Source organism: Pteropus medius, unplaced genomic scaffold (genome assembly GCF_902729225.1).
Source record: "Pteropus medius unplaced genomic scaffold, Ma_sr-lr_union100, whole genome shotgun sequence".
Taxonomy (NCBI): Eukaryota; Metazoa; Chordata; class Mammalia; order Chiroptera; family Pteropodidae; genus Pteropus; species Pteropus medius.
This window is the reverse complement of record NW_024340696.1, coordinates 3950093-3968442: the sequence shown is the minus strand read 5'-3', so window position 1 is coordinate 3968442 and position 18350 is coordinate 3950093. Positions and strand designations below refer to the sequence as shown.

At 32.4% G+C, this 18350-nt stretch overlaps 1 pseudogene; it reads right to left on the bottom strand.

Annotated features, from left to right (window-relative positions):
• Positions 1–534: 534 nt before the first annotated feature.
• The window catches only part of LOC120609233 (keratin, type II cytoskeletal 8-like), a 48352-nt pseudogene continuing 30536 nt past the window's right edge, over positions 535–18350 (bottom strand).

Sequence of the window (18350 nt, the reverse complement as noted above, 5' to 3'; positions counted from 1 at the left end):
TTATTTTTTTTTTTATTTTTGACAAACATTTTTAAAAGTGTTTCCTTTATCACTGCTACTTCTGAAAAAGACAAACCTTTTTGCATAATTTTACCTATTCATTTCCCTCACTGACATTCTAAATACTGTTTTTCAGAATTAAAATTTCAAAATTTCAAAAGCATCTTTCTTTTCAAAATGTTTTCTTAAAAATTCAATAAATCTTTATTATAAGCTTATTAAAAATTTACTTTCGTTCTGTTTTATCTACATTGTATATCAAGTTGTACATCACACCACCCCCCCTTTTTTTTCTTTTGCAAGTAGGGTTGGCAAATACAGATGAGACTTTATTTTGGACAAAACACTTGACTTGACTTTTAGTTGGGGATATGGTTAAGAGGCGGTCCTCCAGGCAGTGCACTCCCCACCCAGGGTTGGGCTGAGGATTGGGGCTGAGCCTTGGTGGGGGTGGTGAGGTCTCCTGTGCTGGAAACTCTCCTGCATAGTTCCTTTCCCACAGGCTTGAAGGCCAGGAGGGACCACGGTAGCGGTTTACTTGGGCAGGACGTCAGATTACTCAGACAACAGCTCCCCATCACAAGCACCAATCTTCTTCACAACCATGGTCTTGGAGGAGCTGGCGCTGATGCGCCTGAAGGAGTCGTAGTCTCCGCCAGAGCCAAAGTTGGACTGGGCTCGGCCCACCTGACTAGCCACTAGTGGTCTTGGTATGGATTCTCATAATTGCATCCCATACTCCAGCCGGCTCTCCTTGCCATCCAGCAGTTTGCAGTAGGTGGCAATCTCCACCTCTAGGGCCAGCTTGACATTCATGAGTTCCTGCCATTCGCGCAGCTGCCGGGCCATATTCTCAGAACAGCCTCCAGCTCGGCCATCTTGGCCCGAGCATCCTTAAGGGCCAACTCCCCACATTGCTTGCATCAGTGAAGGCGGCCTGCAGGAAAGTATCCTGGCCTTTGAGGGCCTTGATCTCAGCCTGGAGTTGGCTGATGTTCAGGTTCATCTTCGTGCAATGAAGGTCATCCCTGTGCTTCCCAGCCAATTTCTGCAGCTCCTCATATTTGATCTGGTACATGTTCTTAGCCTTGGCCCAGCTGCGGTTAGCAATCTCCTACTGGGCCTTGACCTCGGCGATGATGCCATCCAGGTCCAGGGAGCGGTTGTTGTCCATCGACAGCACCGCAGACGTGTCGGAGATCTGGGCCCGCAGCTCATGGATCTCCTCTTCATACAGCACCCTGTAGAATTTGATTTCATCCGTTAGCTTTTCCAGGTGGGACTTCAGCTCTACTTCGTTCATGTAAGTTTCATCCACATCCTACCTGATGAGAACAAATTCATTCTCCATGCCTGTGCATTTATCGATCTCATCCTCGTCCTTATTCTCCAAGTCTTCCACCAGCCCTTGCAGGTTGCCAAACTCTGCCTCCAGCCTCAATTTCTCCTGGGCCAGTATGTCCAGCTGCCTCCTAAAGTTATTGATGTAGTTCTCAAATGTATTGTCCATGTTACGGGGAGTCGCCTTCTGCTAATGCAGAAGTTTCCACTTGGTCTCCAGAATTTTGTTCTGCTGCTCTAGGCTTCCTACCTTATTGATGAAGGAAGCAAACGTGTAAATATAGTTATATGTATAAATGTGTTCCAAGAGGGTGGGTAAAGTAGAGATAGATATATATACTCAAAAAAGAGACTACTTACTTTCTCTCTCCCTTTATCTATCTATCTATCCTCTATCTATCATCTATCTATGTATCTATCTATGTATCTTATGTATCTATCTATCTATCTATCTATCATCTATCTGGTTTTTCATTTTAAAAAAAATTTGAGCATGTTGTTTGTATAAAAATTTACTCTTAGTATTATGATCAGCCTGCCATTTACAGGGACTGCCTTCTGATCTTCCTGTGAGGCCACTTAGGACACCAAAGAGAATGGTGGTCATTATTAGACAGTTACATGACATATAGCTTCTCTAAAAAAAGAAAAAAAGAAAAAAATTGATATTTAGTTAAATGGTAAGTTACTACATGCTTTTTATAAATTTTCCCATGGAACAAATTTACAATCTTTTCTTATATTTATCTTTTTTTTAAAATCAGAACTATGAGAGTGAAATGTTTAAAGAAAGAAAGAAAGAAAAGAAAAAGAACCGAAGTGTTTGGCCTGAAAAGAGAGATATTATTTGATTACATTCTCTTGGTCTAAATTTAAAATGTTTAATTTTGAAAAGCAATTTAGATTTTCACGAAGAGATTTACTCAATCTTGATAAAAATCCTCCCGAGAAAGTGATTCACAAATTTCTTTATGTTATGATGGATTTTTAAAATATATATCATCTAAATTTTTTTTCTCTTTATGGCTTTTTTAATTTGTTGATAATACCTTAAGATAAAGCATATCCTTTAGTGAATTCTCTACTAATGTTATTTTTCTTGCAGCAGTGAGGCAATAAATTTTGAGTTTGTTTTTTAACATATGAAGATGTGTTGACTATTATCAGATATTTGTGCTTAAAGTGATTCTAATGATTATCTAACTTCTTCACTTCATTGTATTATTTCAGTCACTGAAACATATATTTGAATTATTCACAAGATGACAGGCACTATAAATACAAAGAATAATCAATCCACTGAAACCCTACAGTGTTCAGTAAAAAAATCATAAAGAAAATAAGACCAAATTCTGTGAAGTGAATCATTAGAACCTAAACCCTGCTTTAGTATATGGTATTTTTTATTGCCTCTTTATTGCTGTGTATATTTAAGTACAACGGATTGAATAAGAAATACAAAACTATGGCTGTAGATGACAAACCAAAGCCATCTGAAACCATAGAATTATGCTGACACTTATTAATCTATTATAAAAAAAAGTATTCAGTAATATTCTTTTACCGTCAATATTGTTTATACTGCCAAATTAGAATAAAATATATCTAATCAATAGCTAGATATAAGAATCTGCTAATGCCCAAAGAATAATTGTTTTTTTAATGTAATTTAGTGGTTTCCAAACTGGAGGTGCACATGATGACATTGAAAGAAACATAATGAAAACATTATTTTTCTATTTATTCTTATCTAAAGTATAAGAAATCAAACATCTCTACTAATTAATACATAGATTTACGCTGGCATCCTCATTCACTTGTTTTTTGCAAGTAGCTTTATTCTTGTAATCATTTCACCTGAATCCATATTACAACTATTTTTGTTCCCTTCCTCTAGATTTGGTAAAGAATTTAGTAAATTTGTTTGTAGGCTCAGGCTTTACCTTAACCAACATATACTGTTATTGCAATGGATGTGCTTCTGACTCTCATCCTCTGTCAGAAAAACACTCATGAAAAATGTCTTTCTTCTCTTGAACATATAGTAGGCTGCAGATGAATTTCCGATTCTCTGTCACAGTACAGGCCATGAACAGTTTGAGTAAAATAATTGATCTGAAAGTGGAGCCCTATCTGTTAACTTCTCACAAAAGATGTTAAAATTCAAAGTTGAAAATTTAGTGATGGATATATAACTACCCTGAGATACAATAGAGTATTCAAACTTTGAATGAAGTAATTTATATAAAAGAAGCAGGTGGAAATACAGGGATATTTATGAAAGTTTGATATTTTATAATAAATTTTTAGTATCAACAGTAAAATTCTTAGAAATATATATTAAGCTACCTAACTTGAAAATATAAGGCAAAAAAAGTTCACCTACAATTATACATCCTATGCTTTCAAAATATTAAGATTAATTAAAACCATTCATAAAACCCTATTAATGATAATAGTATTCCTTTTTGAAGTACAATTATCTGGAGAAAGTTATAAGATCCCACAACTGCGTATATCCTTCTAGGATTAGGACTACTAGTATCTTGACTTTTTCCTAAGTTTTTTAAACATTCGTTTCTATATAAGATGTTACCCTTTTAATTCTTAAATTTTTCCTTTAATTTTTTACCAATGCACAATGCGGGGGGATCATCAGAATTAAATATCTACCTATAAACATTTTTTCTCGGGATATTAAAATCAATAGGTTATTTGGTATATTTAGTACACATAATACAAAAATTTCCTCATTATGAGGTTTATTACTCAGATTTACTTGTTATGGTTACAAGTGTAAAATTTTTAAAAATCCACAAAAATCTTTGCAAATAAAATAAAGACTCAAAGAACACATTAATAAAATGTAAATTGGGTCCCGTTACTCCATTTCTCTTGGAAAGAACTAATACTGAATTTCTTGGCTATTTGAATAAAATGTGCTTTCATCATTCTTTCTTATATTTATTTTGTGTCTGAATTTTCCACATTTTGATCATGGGAGTTTCACAATTCAAAACTGGTAATGCGTTTTGAAGAAAGACATACAATTTCCCTTAATAGCACAGACTCTGCTAGATTTGATCTCCAGCATGTGGTTTTGACGATTCCCTAGTAAACAGCACTGCCCTCCAAGGGAACTTTATGAGGAGGCTGGGGACTACCACTTTTTGTTGAAGAAATGTTATCCATTGCTATGCTGCTCACCTTGGCAGCCACTGCACAGTATTGTCTAAATGAAAATAAAGACTTTAAAATTGATGGCTGCTAACTTAAACATTAAACCTTCTGATAATTATTTTGACATTTATATTTAAAGTCACTTGTTTCTACTCATAACACATCAATACCATGTCAAGTCACTCCTAGTAATCAATTTTATAATCTTTTCTTATTTTTACCTCCCTCAGGGCTTCCTAGATTTACTATGGCCTATTCTTTTGAATGTGCTCAAGGCCCTTGTCTATCCCCACGTACTCATAACTGGGGCTGCTAATCCCTCTCAAGACCCTTGATTGGTTCTCCTGGGTCCCAAAGTGATTTTCTGGTATTTCACCTCGTCTATATCTAAGCCAGATTGTCCAAAATATACTCAGAATTGGTGAATATACATCTAGTCATTTCCATATGATATTACAATGGACAGACAGAAACATTTATTTGTCCATTATTTGGTTTGAATATATATAAAAGGTTTATGTACATACAGAAATAATAATATATTTATTTTGATTGAGTAATTGCAGGCAGTTCTCTAAATTATCAAAATTCCTTACTCAAAGGAAATATGTCTAGTAGATAAAATTTTAGTTTCCTTATAAGTCTGAAATTTTAATAATATAATGATGGTTTGAGAAGTAAATACGTACTCATAAAAATATCTTGAATTGTTAAAACTCTCAAAGTTCACAAATTTAGCATCAATTTTGCATTACTTATATTATAATTTTAAATAATTAGGAGCTATATAAAGGTGAAATCAAACATCATAATGCTTTTTTTAATCATTTATTACATTTACTAGCTTCCTGTTTTCAAATACATAATCTTATTTCATGTATTTGCTGTTTTCTGCATAAGAACTTCCTCTCCCTCCAGTTTATCTTCCTTTCTGTTATGAATCTACTCTTTTGAAGTAATTTTCATATTTACTTCTGGTGATGAGAACAAGTACAGCAAACAAATTGTGTGAAATATGAGTTTTAAACTTTATGGTCTCAGGAGTAATAAGCAAGCATTTTACTTTACATGGGCCTGAATTTTAAACGAAGATTGATTTAAAATCCTTTTTGCAGGGAATTATTTTACTGCAAGCAATGGTGCAGCATTCGGATCATGTGGAGAGTTCAAAGTATTATCTATCCAAGTGACTGTGTCAGGCAGAGAGGTGTGAATCTTTCCACATGAGTGCTCTTTTTCATCTTCATTGAACCTGGCAATATAAAGTATGAATAATAAACAGAGTACAATTCTAAGAAAATATATGTGATGTGATTTTTTTTTCATTTTTCTTCACTTTTCAAAATAAAATTTTCATAAATTAAGTTCTAACTTACAAAACCTGTCACTTCAAGCTAGACTTTGTAAAATGTTCCCAACTCACTTATGTATATTTTGTATGCATATTTCCTGGTAATGCAATGGAAATTATTTGAAAGGAATAAATTTCGGGAGGCATTATATATTCCCAAAGTTTTATTTCCTCAGGTCACTGTACTGATTGCTAAAGAAAATACACTGAAGAAAAGATATTAATAGAGAAGCACATATAGTATAGACACTAGTGCCATGCTGCCTAGGTTCATATCCCAGCTCAACTACTGTCCGTAGCAGGTAATTCAATCTTTGTTTCGTCATCTGTAAAATGGGATAATAATGGCACCTACCTCTGTATTGTTTTGAGAATAAAGTACTTAATGTAAGTTCCTCAGAAGTTTGCTTGACATAGAGTCAGTTAGAGTCTATTAGTTTGCATGTCATCATGGGGCACATTCATGTTGAATGCTTTGTGATAGGTGCCTGCTGGAACATGAGGTGGTATGTGACTGGTGGCCCTCAACATTGTGCTGCACAACAGTTTTGAATGGCATAATATATAATAGCTGGTATTATTATTTTGATTTGTGCTGGGGTGACTTTATTCTTTGTTGGCTTAGGACAGTCTCAGTTTATATATCTTCCTGGGAAAATATTAACAACTTTTTTATTCTTGAAATCCATTCATTTGGCCTATTTAGAAAAAATTAGCTAGCTTACATGTTTTAAACTTTAATAGAGTACTTTACTTTTATTTAAATTTCAGTATCTGTGGAGTTAGTCTACATGGTCTATTATACAAAAGTTTTAATTTTTTCCCCATTGTTGTTAACTTTTTATTTTCCTAATGATTCATATTCTTATTTTATGAGACTCTTCACAGTTATTTTGACATAATTTCACCAGAATTAACCAACTTGGTATGTTGCAGAAAATTCAGACCAGCAAGAAACCAAGTACCACTCAGAGAGTCAGAGAACTCAGGTTTATTACTTCGGCAGTCCCAGAAGAGCTAGTGCCCCGAAGATCTGGGCTCCTAGCTCAGGGGTAACCTTCCTTTCGTAGGGCTTCGAGCAAAAGCAATACATCTGTTATCTAGACAGAACAAGCAAAATGGATACATTTGTTATCAAGACAAAACAAGCAAAGGTGAGGGTGAGTCTTCAGTTGATCTCAAGGTCACCCTGCCCTTTGGCCTATGTGGCAAGTATGTCTACAGAAGCAGAGCAAAGAACAGATTACAAAGTTAACCATTTGAGTGGGAAATTCTTCTTCAATATACCACATAAAATACTCATTTCTAGACATTTGAAGAACACTACACACTTGTTCAGCATTTCCCAACGTTTTCAGGTAAATACTCCCATAAAACATGATATTTTCATGGAAGATTGAACAGAAATATGAGATTTGGGCATTTATAAGAAACCTGGTAACATAATTCATCACATTTTCTTTAAATTATATGATTATAAAAAATAGCAATTAGAAAAATATTAAATATCAAATGTATATAAAACTTTTAAAGTCTTTTCCTCTTTTAAAGAAAACTGAGTTTGTTTTCATGAACATATACTAGATTTTACATATAATTCTGATCAGAATGTTTAAAAATAATCTTTTCATTTTATTTTCTGTAGGCATCAGTGATAAATTTGACAGAAGAGGTAATAATAAATGGTTTTAAAAATGTATGTGTGTGTGTGTGTGTGTGTGTGTGACTTATTGTCAGGATCATCTTTCTCACCATTAATCCAAATTTGGTCAATTTTATTTCTTTAAATTCTATGTCAGGGTATAATTGTACTTGAAACCTAACATTTTATTTTAAAAATAACTGCTATGTTGAAATTTCTTGTGATAATAGATTTCATAGACTTCTTTATAGCAATAATTCAAATTTTTCCTTAAAGTATACCCATTGGTTGTTATACTAGTTTGGATCTCTTTTTCTAATTTTAAATTTAATTCTCCAAAGTTAGATTTTTTTCTCCCTATGAATCCATGTCTTTCATCAGCATATATGAGTCCATGCTCATGCACCTGTGAACTTCCAGTTAAGTTCATTCATGCATTCAAAATTGTCATTTAAGTAACCTATTTTTAAAAGCAATGACTATCCTTCAACAAATCTGAAAAATAAGTCTCATAATTTTTAGCATATGAGCTATTTTTACATTGAAAAAAATTTTAAGCAGCTCTACTGAGATATAATTAATATATAAAAATTTGTAAACATTTAATGTATATAATTTGTTGAATGTGGACATATGCATATACTCATAAAATTATAATTACAATTAAGATAATAAACATACCCATCACCTCCAAAAGTTTCCTCCTGACTCTTTGCTCCTTTTTAATTTCTTGTGGTAGTAACACTTAACATGAAGTCTACCTTTTTAACAAAACTTTTAAGTGTACAATATAGTATTGTTAACCATAATCATTATGTTGTATAGCAGGTGCTTAGACTTATTCATTTTGTACAATTGAAACTTCATACCTGTTGAATACCTTCAGTCCCTGGAAACCACCATTCTACTCTCTGCCTCTATGAGTTTGACTATTTTAGATAACTCATATAAGTGGAATTATGTAATATTTTTTCTTCTATGACTAACTTCTTTGACTTAGCATATCTTCTAGAGTCATCCATGTTATCGCAAATGGCAAGATTTTCTTTTTTTTTTAAGGCCGAATAACATTCTATTATATATACTACACACACACACACACATACATACACACACACACCATTGAATATATAGCCAAAAGAATTAAAATCAGGGTATTGAAGATATAAACTTCCATTTTCATTGCACCATTATTCACAATAGACAAGATAGGGGAACAACCTAAACATTCATCAGTGGATGAATGGATAGAACACATGAACTCTTGAGAATATCATCTGGACAACTAACACTTATGTATGAAATAGAGGAGTGCTTATCCTGAGCTTATCTTCAAAGTTGAAAAGGGGTGAGTCTAGGAACTTTGGTTTTATTGTATTCGGTGGATTGATATATTTATTTATTTAATTATTCAGATCTGTAAGGTAATGTTTGCATGTAAGAGTGTCTCTGTGATTGCAACCATGTTTACATGCATCTCAGTGTTTTCTGACTACAGATACAAATGTGTTCTTTTCTCATTTCACCAGCACAACACTGCACACACTTAGGCAAGTTTCCGTAATATCTTATTTTTCAAAGTATTCATTGTCACTTTCAAGTTAGTATTGGCATATTTTTACTGAATACATATATTTATTTCAAATATTTCTGTTCAGGGATTTTATCTAGTGTTATTAACTATGCCAGGAAACTAACATCTATAACTTCCAATATTCAATAGATACTTCTTAAATCTAATAATTATCTAGATTTGTGTTGTCTTTATGTCATCTGACACATTATCACTTCATGTCATAAGAGTTTGTTTCAATAGTAAATTTTTTTTTGCTAAATGGGTGTGCAACATAGTATTGAAAATTGCAAGTCAGCTGGGAAAATAAGCAATTTTGCAACTATGTGAGACATTTTAAATTTAACCGTTGATTGTAGTATTTTCCAAACAACTTCTTGAATTGATCTTAAAATGTAACCGATCTCATCGAAGCATAGTGCTTCTTAATTTGTATTTACAAAAGAAAATTGAAATTAGTTCAATTTGTTTCTTTTTTAGTCAGCTGCTGATGATCTGATTGGCACAATTGCATTATTTCATAACTGTTCCATGTGGATAAAACTCTTAGATGAAGGAAGAGAAAAATCCTAAAGAATATGAATTAAATTTGAGATAATCCTCATGTATAATAGCTGTCATCTTGATGTGCAATATAAGAAATATTTTATATTAATTTTTATTTAATTCAATAACTATAATTATTTAAAATACTATAAATTTCATACTAGTGTAACACCTAATTTTTTTGAAACATTTTCAATTTTTATTTTTACTAGTAAGCACTTATGCGATATTTTGGAAAAAACAGTAATTCATAACATAATTCCATCATGACCAAGAATTTGAGTGATTGTTAACACTGAAAGCCAAAAATCAGCCAATAACATTATAATTAATTATATTCTATATAGAGACATCTAATACCAAATACAACTACTAATGTTATTAATAAAGATATAAATCATACATATACTCTTTACAAAGATACTGTGAAAATTTTAGAATGATTTAAATAAACACTAGGCCTTTTATACATGTAAGAAAAACAAATAACTATTCTGTTATCTAACTTACAGCTAAAGTAATAATCACACTTTCCTGATGTTTCAAGGAAAAGGTCAAGTTTAGGTCTTGTGAGATCCCAGAAGAGAACATTCTGACTGCTGTGGTTATGTATTAAAATATTTTATGCCCAGATAAAAAATAATTCAAAGTATGTATGTTACAGAACAATCTATGCAAAATATTATTATAATATTATTATAACCATTACAAAATTTTGAATGTTTTATTACTATAAAAATTTACGAACATTGATAGTTCATGGCACACTATTCATGGCTTGCCTGAAAGCCATATCATACTCAGTTTTGAAGCTTTATATTATTTATAACTTCATATAGATAAGAAGTAACTTAAACAAACGGTAAATCATCACAAGATATTTTAAATATTGTATTCAGATTTTGAGTATACACAAATATCCTCAGTTGACTATTTCCCACTACTCTTTTGACTAGAATTTTAAAAAGAAATATTTGTTTTAAGGTAAAGTATTTATCATTGAAGAAGAAAGTGACACAAAAATGTAGAATATCTTTGAAATATGTTAATTATAACATTATCAAAAATTATGTTTTTTTCTGTTAATGTTGAAAAGTTATTTCCATAAAAATTAACACATTTGAGGCAGGTGATTATTATATAGAAGGAGAAACGGACTCAAAGTATTAAAGGAATTCCATTAAAATCATATAGCTCGTAAGATTAGAATACACTCTAAAGTTTTAAAGTTTGTCTAAATTTCGCATAACCTCAGGTCTGTTAAATGTAGCTTAATGGATGAGATAAAGTCTCAATAAGTAAACTTAAGTAGCAGCAACTAATAACTATAGAATATTCTAAAAGTGGTGCTTGATAATCAACTCACTATGACAGAGGCATTTGGGTTTAGTTTGGACAATATATTTCTAATAGAAAATAATAAATAATAATAAAGTGATGTCAGTTTCATCACAATTTGGGGATGTTGCATTGGTGTATTTCTTTGTCCCCAAAATAAGTCTAGGTAATACCTAAACCATATAACTAATACTCTTTGATTGACAATACTGAGAGAATGAATAATAAATTAGCACTGTGCATGCATATGTTTGGATATGTATACATATGTATAACGTACTTTAAATCCACCTATTATAAAATAATGTTAAAATGCCAATGCTTTTCATCTTCTTTGGATTTAGACAATGTACTAAACACTCTCAGGCACTGTATAGAAAAAAAGAGGAAGCTTAATAGCCAGTATTCTGTCAGGTTTCTGTTACATAATTCTTCCTGCTTCACCCTTGATTTTGATTTTTTTCCTAACCTCATTTTGATTTTTTTCCTAACCTCATTTTGATTTTTTTCTTTTGTATTAATTGATGAACAAACTTTGTCTTCCACTCGAAATCAATGTATCTTTCATCAGGAAATTTATTCTATTTCTTTCTGAGTTTATCACATCCCCTGCACTATCATTTCAAATTTATTTTCTGACTATGGCTTTTCCATATTGTCTTCTATTCCCAAGAGGGGGAAAAAATCATCCTTTCCCAAACACAGTGAAATATTGCTCCCTGTAAATTTATAGAATCATAAATTTCTGGTAACTTCTGAAATCAGTCTTCTTCAGTAGTAACAGTCACAAAACACACTCTGCTTGTTCTTCAAACCTACATGTATACGTGTGTCACGGACTTTGGAAGTGTAGCAGTTTAAATGAACAGAAAAAATTTAGGTTCACAAAAGGAGATATTTAGTACATGATGTTTCAACATAAGGAGTCATTAATATTTTTAAATAAAAACAAAACAAATATTTTATATAACAGCTCTTCATTCAAAATAATGCTTCCACAATTAAAACTGAAATTGTAACTTTTATTATTTCTTTTTAACTTATTAATTGTTACATTTTCTTTTATGCCTCCATTTCTTTTTGTTTTGTTTTTTTATTACCCTATTGTCTGCTAACTATAGTTTGAATACAGTACTCCAATAGAAAACAAGAACACAGGCTTTTAATAAAAATCCTATTATTTTTTTAAATTAAAATCAAATGAAATAATGTTTTCAAGAATGAGCAATACTTTTTGATTTTTTACTTAAGAGAGATCATTGTGTGATCCTGAGATCAATCCAGCAAATAGAATTGCTGCAGCACTTAAAAAGAAATAAAATAATTGATGGGGATTTTTCTAACAGCTTTCCAAATGCAAGTTTGAAAATGTGGACACGAGGTTTTGGTTTACTCGATGATACTTTTTTTCAGAAATATTATAGCAATTATTTTGTGCTATGCACAGATGGCCAATTATTCGAGGACCTGATAAATTGTGAGATGTGAAAATAAAAATAAAAACAGGTATCTAAATGTCCAGGTCAGTATTTTCTAGACATTATTGCCAGACAGAGGAAAATGCAGGAAAAATGTAGATAAAGGCCTTATTCTGGATAGAATAGGAAATAGAGGAAATAAAATACCATGAAGTTGTTAATCAACACAAAAATCAGCACGGTGAGACTCATGAGGGTAAGAATTTCTGTTTTCTTCACTGGCATATCTCAAGTACCCACAGCAAAGGAGATACACAATTATATTGAATGAATGAAAGAATAAATAGATAAGAAATAGCTGTCAGGGCTTGCTTGATGTAAGTCAGGAGATAAAACTCAAAAGAACAAAAATAAACAGAAAAACAGGAGCCAAATATGAATGCAGGTAATAACCCAGGTAATCGAATGTTCTTAAAGTAACCCAAATAAAACTGGCCATACAAAGGGGAAGACTCTGCTGACTCCAAATACCATCATCAGGTGATTTTAGTTGTTTATATGTATGTAAATATTTCTTTCCATGGCACATTCACATTCAAGTTTAGTTGTGCCTAATCAAGACAAACTTCACTTTATCTGTAACTCCTAAAATGGAGGGAAGAGTAGGCATTCTATGGAAATATTTCTTTTAATAGACTAAATATAATGACCTAGATTGACAGTTTTCATTTATAGACTCAAAACTGTTCACTATTTTTACCTGATGAAATATTAGGTAGGAGGCATCCCACATGCAGAACAAACTCAGAAGATTTGTTTAATGTCTCACATATGCTATGACATTTCTGGAGGTGAATAGGTAAGCAAACACAGGACTTAACAACTTTCTATCTTAGCTTTTCTGAGATAGAACCCTTTTCTGTTATAGAAAGATTACAAAAGCCCGCAAGTCATAGTCCTCTCAAGTGGACAAAAAAAATCTGTTCCGTAGTTACTCTAATTACTCTCAGGTCACAAAGAACATCCCGAAGGGCTATTTTGAATCCCAGAGTTCAGCCAATGAGACAACTGGGGGATGACACTTGAGATCTTTCACTAAAGAGAAAGCAACTCTGTGACCTCTTCTTTCTTCCAGTCTGCACTTTGCTCTCCTATAAACCAGTGTTAAACTAACTCTCAATGTTTGCAGCTATTGAGAAAGAAGCAGTTATGTCAGATCCTGCTACTCAGGGAGTGATCATCATTCCCTTGTTCTTAGTCCTCTGCAGTGGTTATTGGCCAGTGCAGGCCTAACTATACACTAAAAAAAAACCCAGATATTCGGTACATATAACTGACACATCTAGGAATTTCTTTCACTATAATGGAAGCTTTTTATTGGTGGTACTCGTTATCTTGTTTGTTTCCTAATGTAGCCTTTGTTCCAAGAACAATGACACATAATATGTGTAAAAAAGTATTTGTAGAAAAAAGGATCACAGGCAGACCCTTGGATACTCATGTGATCGTATCTCCCAGGAATCAGGAAATACACCTGTTCTTACTCCAATCTTCTTTTCCTGCAGTCGTTTATTCTGTGAGCATTTTATTGACCATTAAACTCAGACCTGACTCCAGGAAAACTAGGAAGGACCTCAGGAGTCCACACATTTGAGTATTATCTTTATGTTGCTGGTCATGCACTTGGCTAAAACAACTCCACCACCTTTGAACACAGATCTGCCATGTCTATGTCTATCCTTTCCCTCTATTCTCTTATTTTTAGATAAGGGAAACCAGTTGCAATTCCTTCATTGATCACTTACACTAATCATATTGTATGATTATATGACAATATATTTGCTAAGAGCAGAACTTATCTCAATATAGTGCCTAACACAATTATTTGTTGAGAAAATAATCAAAAGCATGTTTTGTATGCCTAAGACTTGATACTCATGACAATTTATAAATTTAGCCAGCATTAGTTGAAACCCACTGTTTGCAAAGAACTGTGTTTGCCAGATGCAAAGGCAAAATATATTAAATGTGAGACATGATGAAAGCCCTCTGGGACAATACGAATGGGAAACAAGATGTGGTTAAGACAATTAGGTAAATGAAAACATGAGTCTATGTGAACACTTCAAAATGAGAGACAGACAAAAAACAAAATCAAAGAGACTGAGCCCCTTGGGTTGGAGATGGCATGGGCACCTGATTGGAAAGGGAATAATGTCAGCTCTGCTTCAGAATGTGTGAATTTGCATACAGGGGAAGAGGATGAGCATTACATTAGAAACTGGTTACATTAGTGTCACACTTCCTCGAGTTTACTTAGCCCCAGACGCATTTTCCTTTTTTCTGTTACTTGAATGAGCAATTTTTTTCTCTCTCACCTGAGGGCCTTTGGCATGCAATTTCGTTAGCCTGAAATGCACTTCACACTCCTCCTTTCTCCTTAATTTATACCAGTTTCCTTTTAGTTCTCAGCTGGAATTGTATTTCTTTATGAAAAACTTCTCTCTCTTCTCTCCCACCTCACCGTAAACAATCACTGCCTTCACTCTGATCAGGCCAGCTCTTCTTACAATATACTTTCATAGTATTTAATAAATCTTTGTGGGACATTTACCATGGTTGTAATTAGATAAAACAATTTTAATGTGTTATCTATGGTCTTAATTGTCTTATGACTGGACTGTTAACTCTATGCTTGAAGATATTTGATCTTCCAAATCAGCAACTAGCAACAATAATTTCGACAGAGCACTCATTAAATTCTTATTAAATTACTAAATGAGTATGACTTTTCTGAAGTATAGGTCCAAAGATAACAGAGTCCAGAAACAGGTTAATCGATTTGAGCCCCATAATCTCTGGGGTAAAATTTAATAGTCCACCATGGAAAACTTTTATCTTCTTAGACACTGTAAACAGCTACAGTTTACGAAGTTGAAAATTCAAGAAGCAAAGCAATTCTTCCCACAAACAATTTTTTTCATTTTATTTTTCAGTTTTGGTTGGCATAGGTGTACAACAGTGATTAGACATTTATATATCTTATAAAGTGATCAGCCCATTAAGTCTAGTATGCATCTGGCACCATACATAGTTACTAAAATATTATCGATTATATTCTCTATGCTGTACTTTATGTCTCCATGACAATTTTTATAATGGCAATTGGTACTTCCTAATCCCTTTCACCCTTTAGACACATCCCTCAACTGCTATCCCATCTGAACTTATCAATTTGTTCTCTGTATCTATGAATTTGTTTCTGTTTGTTGTTGTTATTGCTGTTGTTAGTTTATTTTTATTTTTAAATTCCACATATAACTGAGATTACATGATATTTTTTATTTCTCTGACGGACTTATTTCATTTATCATAATACCCTCTAGGTATAACCATGTTGTCACAAATGACAAGATTTCATCCTTTTTATGGCTAAGTAATATTCCATTGTATGTATGTACTACTTCTTTTCAATCTATTCATCTATTGATGGACACTTAGGTTGCTTCTATATCTTGGCTATTGTAAATAATGGTACAATGAACATAGGGCTGCATATATCTTTTCAAATTAGTGTTTTGGATCTCTTTAGGTAAATATCTAGAAGTAAAATTGTTAAGTCATATATTAGTTTTATTTTTAATCTTTTGAGGAACATCTATACTGTTTTCCATAGTGGCTACATCAACTTACAATCCCACCAGCAGTGCACAAGGGTTTCCTTTTCTCCACATCTTTGCCAAAACTTGTTATTGTTGATTTATTGATAACAGCCATTCTGACAGGTATGAGGTAGTATCTCATCGTGGTTTTGATTTGCATATCTCTGATGACCAGTGATGTTGAGTATCTTTTTATGTGTCTGTTTGTCATCTGTATATCCTCTTAGGAGAAATGTCTATTCATGTCCTCTGCCTATTTTTTAATTAGATTACTTGTTTTTTTTCTTTATGTTGAGCTGTTTGAGTTCTTTACATATTTTGAATATTAACCCTTTATCAGATACATTATGTGCAGATATCTTTTACCATTCAGTAGGCTGCCTTTTTGTTTTGTGAATGGGTTTCTTTGTGGTGTAAAAGCTTTTTGGTTTGATGTGGTCTCATTTGTTTATTTTTACTTTTGTTGTCTCTGCCCTAGGAGAAATATACAAAAAAGTATTGCTAAGACCAATGTGAAAAAGTTGATTGCCTGTGTTTTATTCTAAGAGTTTTACAGTTTCAGGTCTTACATTTAAGTTTTTAATCCATTTTGAGTTTATTTTTGTATAAGGTATAATAAAATGATCTAGCTTCATTTTTTCATGTATCTGTTCAGTTTTCCCAACACCATTTATTGAAGAGACCGGCTACTCTCCACTGTATATTTTATCTTATTTATCATAGGTTAATTGACCACATAGGTGTGGGTTTATTTCTGCACTCTCTATTCTGCTCCAATGATCTATGTGTCTGTTTTTATACTAGTGCCATGCAGTTTTGATTACTACAGCCTTTTAGTATAATTTGGCATCAGGTGTTATGATACATCCAACTTTGCTCTTCTTTCTCAAAATTGATGTGACTGTTTGGGGTCTTTTTAGTTTCATATAAATTTTAGGATTATTTGTTTTAGTTCTGTAAAAAATGCCGTTGATATTTTGATAAAAATTGCATTGACTCTATCTATTGCTTTGGGTAGTATGGACTTTTTAAAAATGTTAATTCTTCCTATCCATGAGCACAATATATGCTTCCATTTATTTGTATCATTTTCAATTTCTTTTGTCAATGACATAATTTTCTAAGTGCAGATCTTTTACTTCCTTGATTAAATTTATTGTTTGATTCAATTGTAAATGAGATTTTCTTAATTTCTCTTCCTGATAGTTCGTGTATAAAAATGCAACCAATTTCTGAATATTAATTTTCTATCCTGCTACTTTACCGAATTCATTTATAAGTTCTGACAGATTTTGGTAGAATCTTTAGGGTTTTCTATATGTAGTATTATGTCATCTGCAAATAATGACAATTTTACTTCTTCCTTTCCAATTTGAATGCATTTATTTCTTTTTCTTGTCTGATCGTTGTGGCTAGGACTTCCAATACTATGTTGAATAAAAATGGTGAAAGTGAACATCCTTGTCTTCTTCATCATCTTAAGGAAAATGCTTTAGCTTTTCATTGTTAACTGTGATATTAGCTGTGAGTTTATCATGTATGGCCTTTATTACATTGAGGTATGTTTTATCTATTCCCACTTTGCTGAAAGTTTTTAATGTAAATGAATGCTAGATTATGTCAAATGCTTTTTCTGCATCCATTGATATGATCATATGATATTTATCCTTCATTTTGTTAATGTGGTATATTATGTTAATTGATTTGTGAATATTGAACCAACCTTACATCTCAGGAATAAATCACACTTGATCATAGTGGATGATCTTTTCAATGGATTACTGAATTCAGTTTGCTAATATTTTTTGAGGATTTTTGCATCATCAGAGATATTAATATATAATTTTCTTTTTTTGTAATGTCTTTGGTTTTGGAATCAGGGTGATGCTGGCCTCATAAAATGAGCTTGAGAGACTTCTCTCCTCTTCAATTTTTTGAAATAGTTAGAGAAGAAAAGGTGTTAATTTTTTTAATGTTTGGTAAAATTCACCTGTGAAGCCATCTGGTCTAGGACTTTCTATCCTTCTATTCACCTATTTCTTTCCCCATTTTCACACATCCCATATTTTAGACTAGATGTAGAATATAAATTTCTGTGTTTGTGGAATGTTCTATAATCCACGCTTGCCAGTGCCCTAGACCTTAGGCACACGTATCCTTTGAGCACTTGAAAAGTATAAAGTGTGACTGAAGAATTGAATTTTAAGTTTTATTTAAGTTTAATTTATTTGAATTTAAATTTATATAATCACACGTGATTAATGGCTACCATATTAGGCAATATAACTGAAAACATTTA